This window comes from Eptatretus burgeri, chromosome 4, assembly GCF_056783735.1.
Source record: "Eptatretus burgeri isolate ZD-2024b chromosome 4, Ebu_testis_v1, whole genome shotgun sequence".
Taxonomy (NCBI): Eukaryota; Metazoa; Chordata; class Myxini; order Myxiniformes; family Myxinidae; genus Eptatretus; species Eptatretus burgeri.
In genome coordinates, this window is record NC_140964.1 from 39074532 (window position 1) to 39083354 (window position 8823).

Sequence of the window (8823 nt, forward strand, 5' to 3'; positions counted from 1 at the left end):
ACGTAGGGGTTGGGAGTAGGCTAGGTGACAGGATAGGTTAGCCGAACAAGGACGATAAAGGGGGTTAGGGGACGATTTATAGTGGGGAAGTAAAAATAAAAACAACAAAAAAATAAGTTGGGGCTAAATTGGGGTTTGACAAATTAAGGGAGTGGGTATGTACAGTGACAGGCAAAGGCGATAGGTTGGGAGAGAGACAGGTAGGTAGGTCCGAGCCCGCCTTCCAAGTGGCCAGCACCACCGCACTCCCTCCACCAACCTCCACTGAACGGCAAAGGCTGGCCAACTTCATCGGCTGGCCGTGTTTTGCTTCAAGGCAGAGGCCGGCCAACTTCATCGGCAGCTGTTGTTTTGCTGCAAGGCCTGTGCCATCGGCTGGCCGTGTTTTGCTTCAAGGCCTGTGCCGGCCCACTTCATCTGCCGGCTGGTCGTTTTCTTCAAGGCCTGTGCCGGCCAGTTCATCTGCCGGCTGTGTTTGCCTGCAGCGGCCTTATTCTGCAGGCTGTGTTTGCCTGCTGCCTTTGCCATGCCATGCCCACTGCCCATGTTCACCAGCCCCGTTCAATTTTGCTTTGCCCCCCCCCCCCTGTTCATTTCCATGTGCGCCAGGATCAAGGCAACAGTTTGCAAGCTGCAAGAACTGCCCTGTTGGCAGCTACAACACGGGCCTGCAGTGGCGGCCCGTGCACCGTGTTTGTGTTCATCCATCCATTCGTTGTGCTCATTGCGTGTGCCACTTGAGCTGGCACGGAGACTACGTTTGTGCAGCCCATGCACCGTTGTGGTTCACTGCGTTCAGTTCAAAAGGGAAGGCCTTGGACTGCGTGTGAGCAGCCAGCCACGTTCCCTGTCACCTGCATTATTTGAGTCAGAGACTGCATGCGAGCAGCCTGGCTCCCTGCTAACTGCTTTTCTTTTGCAGAGTTCAGTGATCCTGGGCCATGGTTTAGTGTAAAATTTGTAAGTTAAGGTTAAGATGTACTGTAAATATGAGTGCGCCCCCGGCATGTTTGTCTTAGCGCCGGCAATTTTATTTAAGTCGTCCGTGTGAGTGAGTTTGTTTAGGTAGTTACGCAGCCCTCAGGTTATTTATTTTGGGGACACGAATACCATGAATGTCGCACTCAGGGATCCGTAGGTAAAATGTACTAGGGGAAAACTACACATGATGGCACACGAAAATTTGACGACTCGGGACGAGTCTGTAAAAAGGGGAGGGGGTAGTGTTGTGGTTACCAAATTCGCAAACCACCATTCAGGTCCCTTTGGTGAGATATCTCGGTAAGTACATGTGTAGTTAGGCCCAAACCCGTTGTCTAGTGGGAATACATGTCATTTATGCGTGCTGCGACTCTTCAGGATAGCCGTTTTTCTTTTACTATCTTTAATTTGGACCAACCGCCATTGTTACCACCACCAACCACCACATCAACCACCCACCGCGGCGCCGCTTCACGTCACACCTCGCAACCGTCGCATCGCCACCGTTCTTGCGCCGCTTGTGGGTACCGGTGTTGGACTCGTGCAGGGCGCGCGCCGAACAGCGTGTACAAAACCACGGATTTTCCACTTCAAAAACGGATCAAAAACGACACACGCCCACTTTTGTTCCGTCCAATCGGTGAGCGAGGGGCGATTTGGCCCCGCCCCCAGGGCGTTGGAGGGCGATCGATATATGCAAATTTATGGATCAAAAAGGATTCACGCCCACTTTTTCTCAGGCCAATGGGGAGCGAGGTGAAAGGTCGAAGGGAGGGGGTCAAAGATGAGAGAGCGAAGCCACGGGGCTGATATAAGCGACCGCGTTCGTCAGTCAAGGGGACAAGGAGTTAAGACTTCGCGGGCGGTGGAGTTGGGAAGAAGAAGCCAGAAGGAGTTGGTCGTCGTCGTGTGCGTTGGAGTCGGAGCGGAGGGGACGGAGCTGTGGAGAGGCGGCGAGGGCAGACGAGGGGGTGCTCGCGTCATGCAGGGAGCTGCACACCAGGGAGGCCGACGGCGCGACCTGGCCGAGGTGGAGACGCTCGTCGCGGGACTCGAGGCAGAGTAGGAATCCTCTATACCCCGAGCATCAGCAACCCCCCTCCTGTTTTCCCCCGCGCTGAGATAGTGCGACCGAGGGGGCCCCTTTCCCACCCCCTACCAGACACTGCCCGCGAGGCCCGCGGAGTTGAGGCACCATCGCCGCTCCGCGTCTCATCACCAGACGGGTAGGCCCGACCCGGTCTCGGCCTCAGGCCCGCCTCATCTTTGAGGGTTCTCTGTTCTTTTCCTTGGTTTTGGGGATGTGTTGTCGGCGCCGTCTGTGAAGTAAAATTGTATAAGTGTTGCCGTGTGCTCGCGTAATCGGTATTAGATCTGCATTGTCGCATTTGCTTTTTGTGTAAAAATTGCATTGTGTTTCTCTTCTTTTCTATGTGCTTTTGGTGGAATTGTATATGTGCGCTTTCCGTTCATCGCGAATAAATGTGCTTTGTGTTGAACTGTTTCCCGCTTCGCTTCGTCATTTCTTTCATTGAATCCTCATCTTGCTTCATGTAAAGGGTTGGTAGTGGGCTGAATACGCCCGATAATTAATCGAACCGTCGAGGTCGACGAATAACACCGCTCGGTTATCCCGATAGTACGGAACGGGTCGCTTAAGTGGCCCGTGTCCGAAGTCGACCTGCGGCGAGGTGCGATCGCCCGGTCTACCCTCCGCGTGGGTACTTAGGTAGGTCGAATTTGGCGAGCAACCCGATCCCACGCGGGGGCTGATTGGCTCGATCGCAGTGAGACCGAAAGGTCCACCCGTGACTGGTTCCCGGCGTTAGTCCGAGAGGGTCACGACTGGATTGTCCGTCCGGTGGGCGACGTGCCGCGATTCGAGTTACGTGGCCGTCAGCACGCCGGCGGGCGCGAATCCGCAACAATATATATATGTATATATATATATATATATATATATATATATATATATATATATATATATATATATATATATATATATATATATATATATATATATATATATATATATATATTGTTGTGGAAATGGCCCTTAGTGTGTTACTAAATATAGGATTATCCCATATCCCCCATTAAATGCATGTTTAGCCAGGTTGTTCGGTAAATGGACGCTACATGTGTGTCGGGAGGTGTAAGAGGCATTTTCATTGTTCATACATTGGTGGTGGACCGAGGGGTTCTTCTTCATCCTTCCTCTCTCCGAACAATAGTCCGCGTCCAGTGCTGAGAGGGGGAGTGGCCTAAAGAAGGGAGTGAAACTGAAGCGAGGAGCCAGTCGGCTTGGAGGCGAGCGTGCACCGGGAAGGCAACAGAGAAACGACGAGTGTCAAGTCGCGATCTGCTGGATGAGCAGTCGGCTTGGAGGCGAGAGAGCACCGAGAAAGAGGAAGTGAAACTGAAGGGAAAAACTGCAGTGGGCTTCGAGGCGAGTGAGAAAAGGAAAGGCAGGGTGAATCTGCCGGGAGAGAAACTGAACCCGAGGGTCGAGTCTGCCCTCGGTCGAGAAAGAAAAGGTAGAACTGAGAAACGACTGGGGGGAGTCGTGATCTGCTGTGTAGGGGATGGCTGTGTCTATCTGCGATCTGCTTCATGAAGGAGGCAGGAGAAATGTCGAGAGTCTGCCTGCACGTCAAGTCGGCGATCGACTTTCATGAGAAGGTCTCCGACACGTTTGTCAATCTTCCTGCCGATCCGCCTGCCGGAGCCCAACACCTCACTTTGGCCTGGTCTGGTGAACAGGCCAGGCCTGGAATTGTATACTGGACCTTTTGCGAAACCAGCTGAAACCCACCATCGATCTGACGGTCTTGTGCCGTTGACCTTATGTGGGGTCAGAACGCGCGGAGGCCACATGCGTGGGCTGTGCGACAAAAGGAGGACGAGCGCCATCTTGCTATGCGGCGTGTTTGAGCTTGGGTGCTCGAATCCATCGACATCGGCTTGTCACGAGCCACATTCGTGCCTTTGACACTTTCCTCTCGTCCATGAAACATCACCAAGTACTCTGTGTCTTGTCTGCAAGCTGTCTGTGTCTTGCTTGCATGTCGTTTAAGGTTTATCTCGTTAGAGTTCCCTTCAAAACCCATAATCCATAGCTCCCTAGTTAAGAACGGGTTATAGATTAATTATAACATTGTCGTGAATGTTTTGCTTGTGTCATGTTCCCCGATGTCCCCAATAAATCTAGCTGATTCGTATGAAGTTGCCGCTTTGAATTAATTTGTGCCGCGCCGAGGAACAATCCACTCCATTTGGATATAAATACGAAAATGGTTACAGACTGGTAGACTCCGCTCGGTCTCTGACAAAACCAGTTTGTGACCGCGGTCTGTTTCCCTAGCTGGCAAGGTACAGGTGTATTTTGGTCTCGTGGTTCGAGACGCATAACCCGAGAATTGTGCCGAACCAGCCGGCGCTATAACCCTGGAGACGGCAGTGGTTAGGGTGGCGCCAAATCTGTAACATTTGGCTGTCGAGAGTGGGGTGCGAAAACTCAAACTGGTTACGGACAGTGATTGAAGCGCTCGTCCCCCCCCCCCCCACCGCTGAATCCTTAACACTGATGTCAGGAGTGGGATATTTGGACCTGTGGTGCATTTCACACCCCGAACATTGGTTATGAGAGGCGCTAGAGGGGGGGAAAAAAAACCGGTCCAAATTTGCTTTGATTTTATTTTGAGCGGATCGGGTGTAAAACTTCAAAATTATAAAGAAAATGGAGTCGCAAAATGGCGGCACGGCTCCACCTTGGCGCGACACGAAGTGGGAGTGAGATAATAATAGCGCAACGAGCCGCACTGCACGAAGAAAATGCTCCCGCCCACCAGTTCAAACCAAGTGGTCATGGTAGACGAATGAGGACTCCAACGCATACATTGGCGAGATTCATACACGATTGTTGGATGCCTTGGAACATGTGGAGTGTGGTGAGAATTATATAGAGGAGTTGCAGATTAAGTTGGACGAAGCACAACGGCATGCAGACGAGGTTCAGGAAAATTATGTGCACAGGGAATCACAACGGTTGGCCGATGCACAGGAACGAATTTGGGGGCTGGAAGAGGACTTAGCCAGCACAGTCGAGGAACTACATGGAGAAACGATTAAAGTAGAGTGGTTTCGTAGTTTCTTGTTTCATGAGAACAGTGAACTGAACAAAAGAATAAAGGAGGAGCAAATTAGTAACTCCCGGGATAGGAAGTGCTTGGAGGAAGAATGGAAAACAAAGCCAGAAAAGGAAAAAACGGGAATACGATTTGGAATTGAAACTTCTGAAAGAAGAGGTAAGATCAGGCAATCAGATAAGAGAAAGCCTAGAACAGAAGATAAAAAGAGGAGAGAAATATCTGGAGCAAAAGAGGGAAGAATTGTTGGAAAAGTCGACAGTTTGAAGAACTACAGGGAGAAATGAGGAAAGTAGAATGGAGTACCCATGAGTTGGAACAAGAGAAGAGCGAATTGAACAAAAGAATAGAGGAAGAGCAAATTAGTAACTCCCGGGATAGGGAGAACTTGGAAGAAGAATGGAAAACAAATCTGGAAAGGAAAAACGGGAAAAAACAAAGCTGGAAGAGGAAAAACGTGAACACGATGTGGAATTGCAACAACTGAAGGGAGAGGTAAGATCACGCGATCCGATAAGAGAAAGCCAAGAACAGAAGATAAAAATAGAAAAGGAATATCAGGAACAACTAAAGGAATACGGTAAGAAAAGGGACGAAATGAGGAGGGAAGCATGCGAAAGAGGTGTGGAGATGATCAAGAAATTAGGGGAAAAGGCTTCTGAGTTGCAAAAACACCAAAATAAAGAGAGGGAATTACAAAACGAGCTGAGGATGTTAAGAGAGGAAAGAAAGAGAACGGAGAATGAGACGTTAAGGAACCACACTGTGCAGATCGAACAGTTAGAAGCCAAAGCAAGATGAAAGAATGAAATGGATGAAAGAGTAGTGAAAGAACAAGGAATGAAGCAGGAAAGGGAAATCAACCAATTGAGGGAAACGACGAGATTGAAGAAGGAAGAACAAGAGAGATGGTGGGATAGGAAACAAAAAGAACAAGGAATGAAGCAGGAAAGGGAAATTGACCAATTGAGAGAAACGACGAGATTAGATAATGAGGAACAAGAGAGACGGTGGGAAAGGAAACAAAAAGAAAACGAATTTGAAATTGACCAACTTAAGGAGAGAGCAAAGTTGGAGTACACGGAGATGGAAAAACTCCAGAAAAATAACGAACAACTCAAAAGGCTCAGAGAGGAAGAACGACTTGAATGGAAAAAAATGGAGCCAGGAAGTAGAACAGCACAATAATATGGGATATGTGGCATCACCACAGGGAAGAATGTTAGTGGTGTGGGACTTGATTGACATCACTCGTCGGATGACACCACAATTAGAGCAAACCCTGGTGATGGAGACATTGAGGGAGCATACGGGGTAGTTGATGAATGAAACACATTTTGAGCAGGTCCAGCATGTGGAGCTGACAGCCCCAGAGGAGTGCGGCGAACCGATGATGAGTAACCTGCTGGAGAGAAGCGACCGGACCGAGGTGACTCTGGAACAAAGCAGGTACGAGGGCACATGCATACATTGTGCGGACGAAGAGCTTAAGGTAGAATTTGAATTTTATGTTCAATGAAGAGACTCTGTCCGATGGGGTGCACGTATGCGTGATCCCTGAATGTGTGTGTGGAGTGCCTGTGAATGATGTTGTGGAATGTGAACACCTAACCTTGGAATGTGTGCAGCCTGCTGTGTGTGGGAGTCCTGAGCGTGGAATGAGTGGTGACATAGGAATAGAAATAGGTTGGAGGTGCAAGGGGAAATAGAAATGCCACCAGGACAGAACTTGACCCAGGGGACAAGAACCATAATGGACAGCTCCGCATGGGTTATTGCAGAGTTGGAGGTGCTGCATCCAGGAGCAGGCTTTAGAAATTGGATTTTAATTTCTCTATCAGCCTCACAGGAACTTTGGGGTGGAACACAGATGAGTGGCAGGTGGCACTGGCGTGTGTCACTTGGTCTTCGAACCTTTCTGAGCACACGAGGGGTTTGGCAAGCTGAATGGGGTTTATCTGTCTTCAGGGAGTTATGGAGAAGAGGGGAAGGCCGTTCCCCCGATTGGGGTTTGCATGATTTCCGTGAACCCTGGAGAAGAGGGGGAGGCCATTCCCCCGATTGAGATTTACCTGATTTCCGTGAACCCTGGAGAAGAGTGGGAGACCATTCCACCGATTGGGGTTTACCTGATTTCCGTGAACCCTGGAGAAGAGGGGAGGCCATTCAACTGATTGGGGTTTACCTGACTTCCGCGAACCCTGGAGAAAAGGAGGGGGTGGACCACAACCCCAATTGAGACGTGACCCCATTAAGCTGTGGCGGAAAGGCGGCGGGGTCATGTTATGGTTACTGAGGGATTCGTTCCCTCACTCCCCTTCCCATGAGCCAAAGAAGCAGGCCATATTGGGATGTAAGAAAATCTTGATTGAAAATTGTACCGAAAGTGATTGCGAATTGAGAGATGACAGAAGGCATGAGAGTGGCACGAGTGGATTTGGGTCATTATGAAAAAAAAGTGGTGGAGACATTACTGGCAGAGCGTTAAACACACCTGAAACAAGGGGATGACAAAGAGTGGCTTGTTTGAGGGAAGACTGAAATGCCTGGTTGGAACCACGCAGAGGTTCATGAAGCCGGTGAAGAGATTTTGATGGTTCGTTTAAATTGTTGGAAATAAACGATAAGGGCAGTATGGAGGAGGCCAGCGACTGACGGACGTAGTGACAAATTGATTGGTGTGTAATGAAAAATTGTACTGGTTAAATTTGATGACCAAGTGGGATCCGAGGGACTGGTGTGTTTTTGTTTTCACATAAAAGTGAAAGGTGTTGGATGGTGTTGTGGACTGGGTGTGTGGCACTGTGGAATGGATGATTAAAGTGTTTGGGTGAATGGCGCGGTTGTGCGAATGAGGAGAGTGAGTGCGAACAACGTACCCTGTCGGTAGGAGTATCTTAACCAAGTTAGTGTTGGTTAGGGGGACTTAGAGGATTTGACATGGATTCTGGCTGCTGTTCCATTGTGCAGGCAGACTGCGAGGGGTAGGTGCAGGCCAAGGTATGGGGATACTGGCTGGGAGTGTGACATGGTATTGGAAGTTGGTGAGTCGGGAAATAGGGCACCAGGGCTTTGGGGGTTCCTGGCAGGTGAAGGCTGTCAGAGGTGCCAGGAGAGCATGGTAGGTTCAGTGCCAGTAGAGCACGGTAGGTTTAGTGCCAGGAGAACACGGTGGGTTTAGTGCCAGGAGAGCACAGTATGGGGGCTAGAGAGAGCCACCCCTTGGTTAGGAGCACCAGAAGCACGCTCAGGTTAACCCTGAGGTTGCTGGGTGTCCTCCACCCCCGATTGGAAGCAGGCAAAGAGGCCAAGTAGTATTCACTCTCCCCAGCCAGCAAGTTATGCCTGGCACCACCAAATGAAAAAAGACAAATAAGGGCCTTGCCCAGGTTTAATAGGATGGAACAGTGTGCCAGGTTGGGAAAAATGGGTCATTAGGATCATTCCAGCCATAGCAGGGTTTATTGCATTGTCCGGAGCTAAAAGTAAATGGTTGGGTTCGATGGACTCTCCTCCGCACCATTCATGCGTGACACCTGGTACGAGTAATGTTGATGGGAAAATTTGTTAACAAGGGCCAGGTAAGGTCACCCTCTCCAAGTGCCAGAGAGGCCACCAGTATGTCAAGAGCACACATCCACGAAGATAACAGTTGAGTAAGAAACACACCATCCTGTCTTTAAAAGAAAAAAAA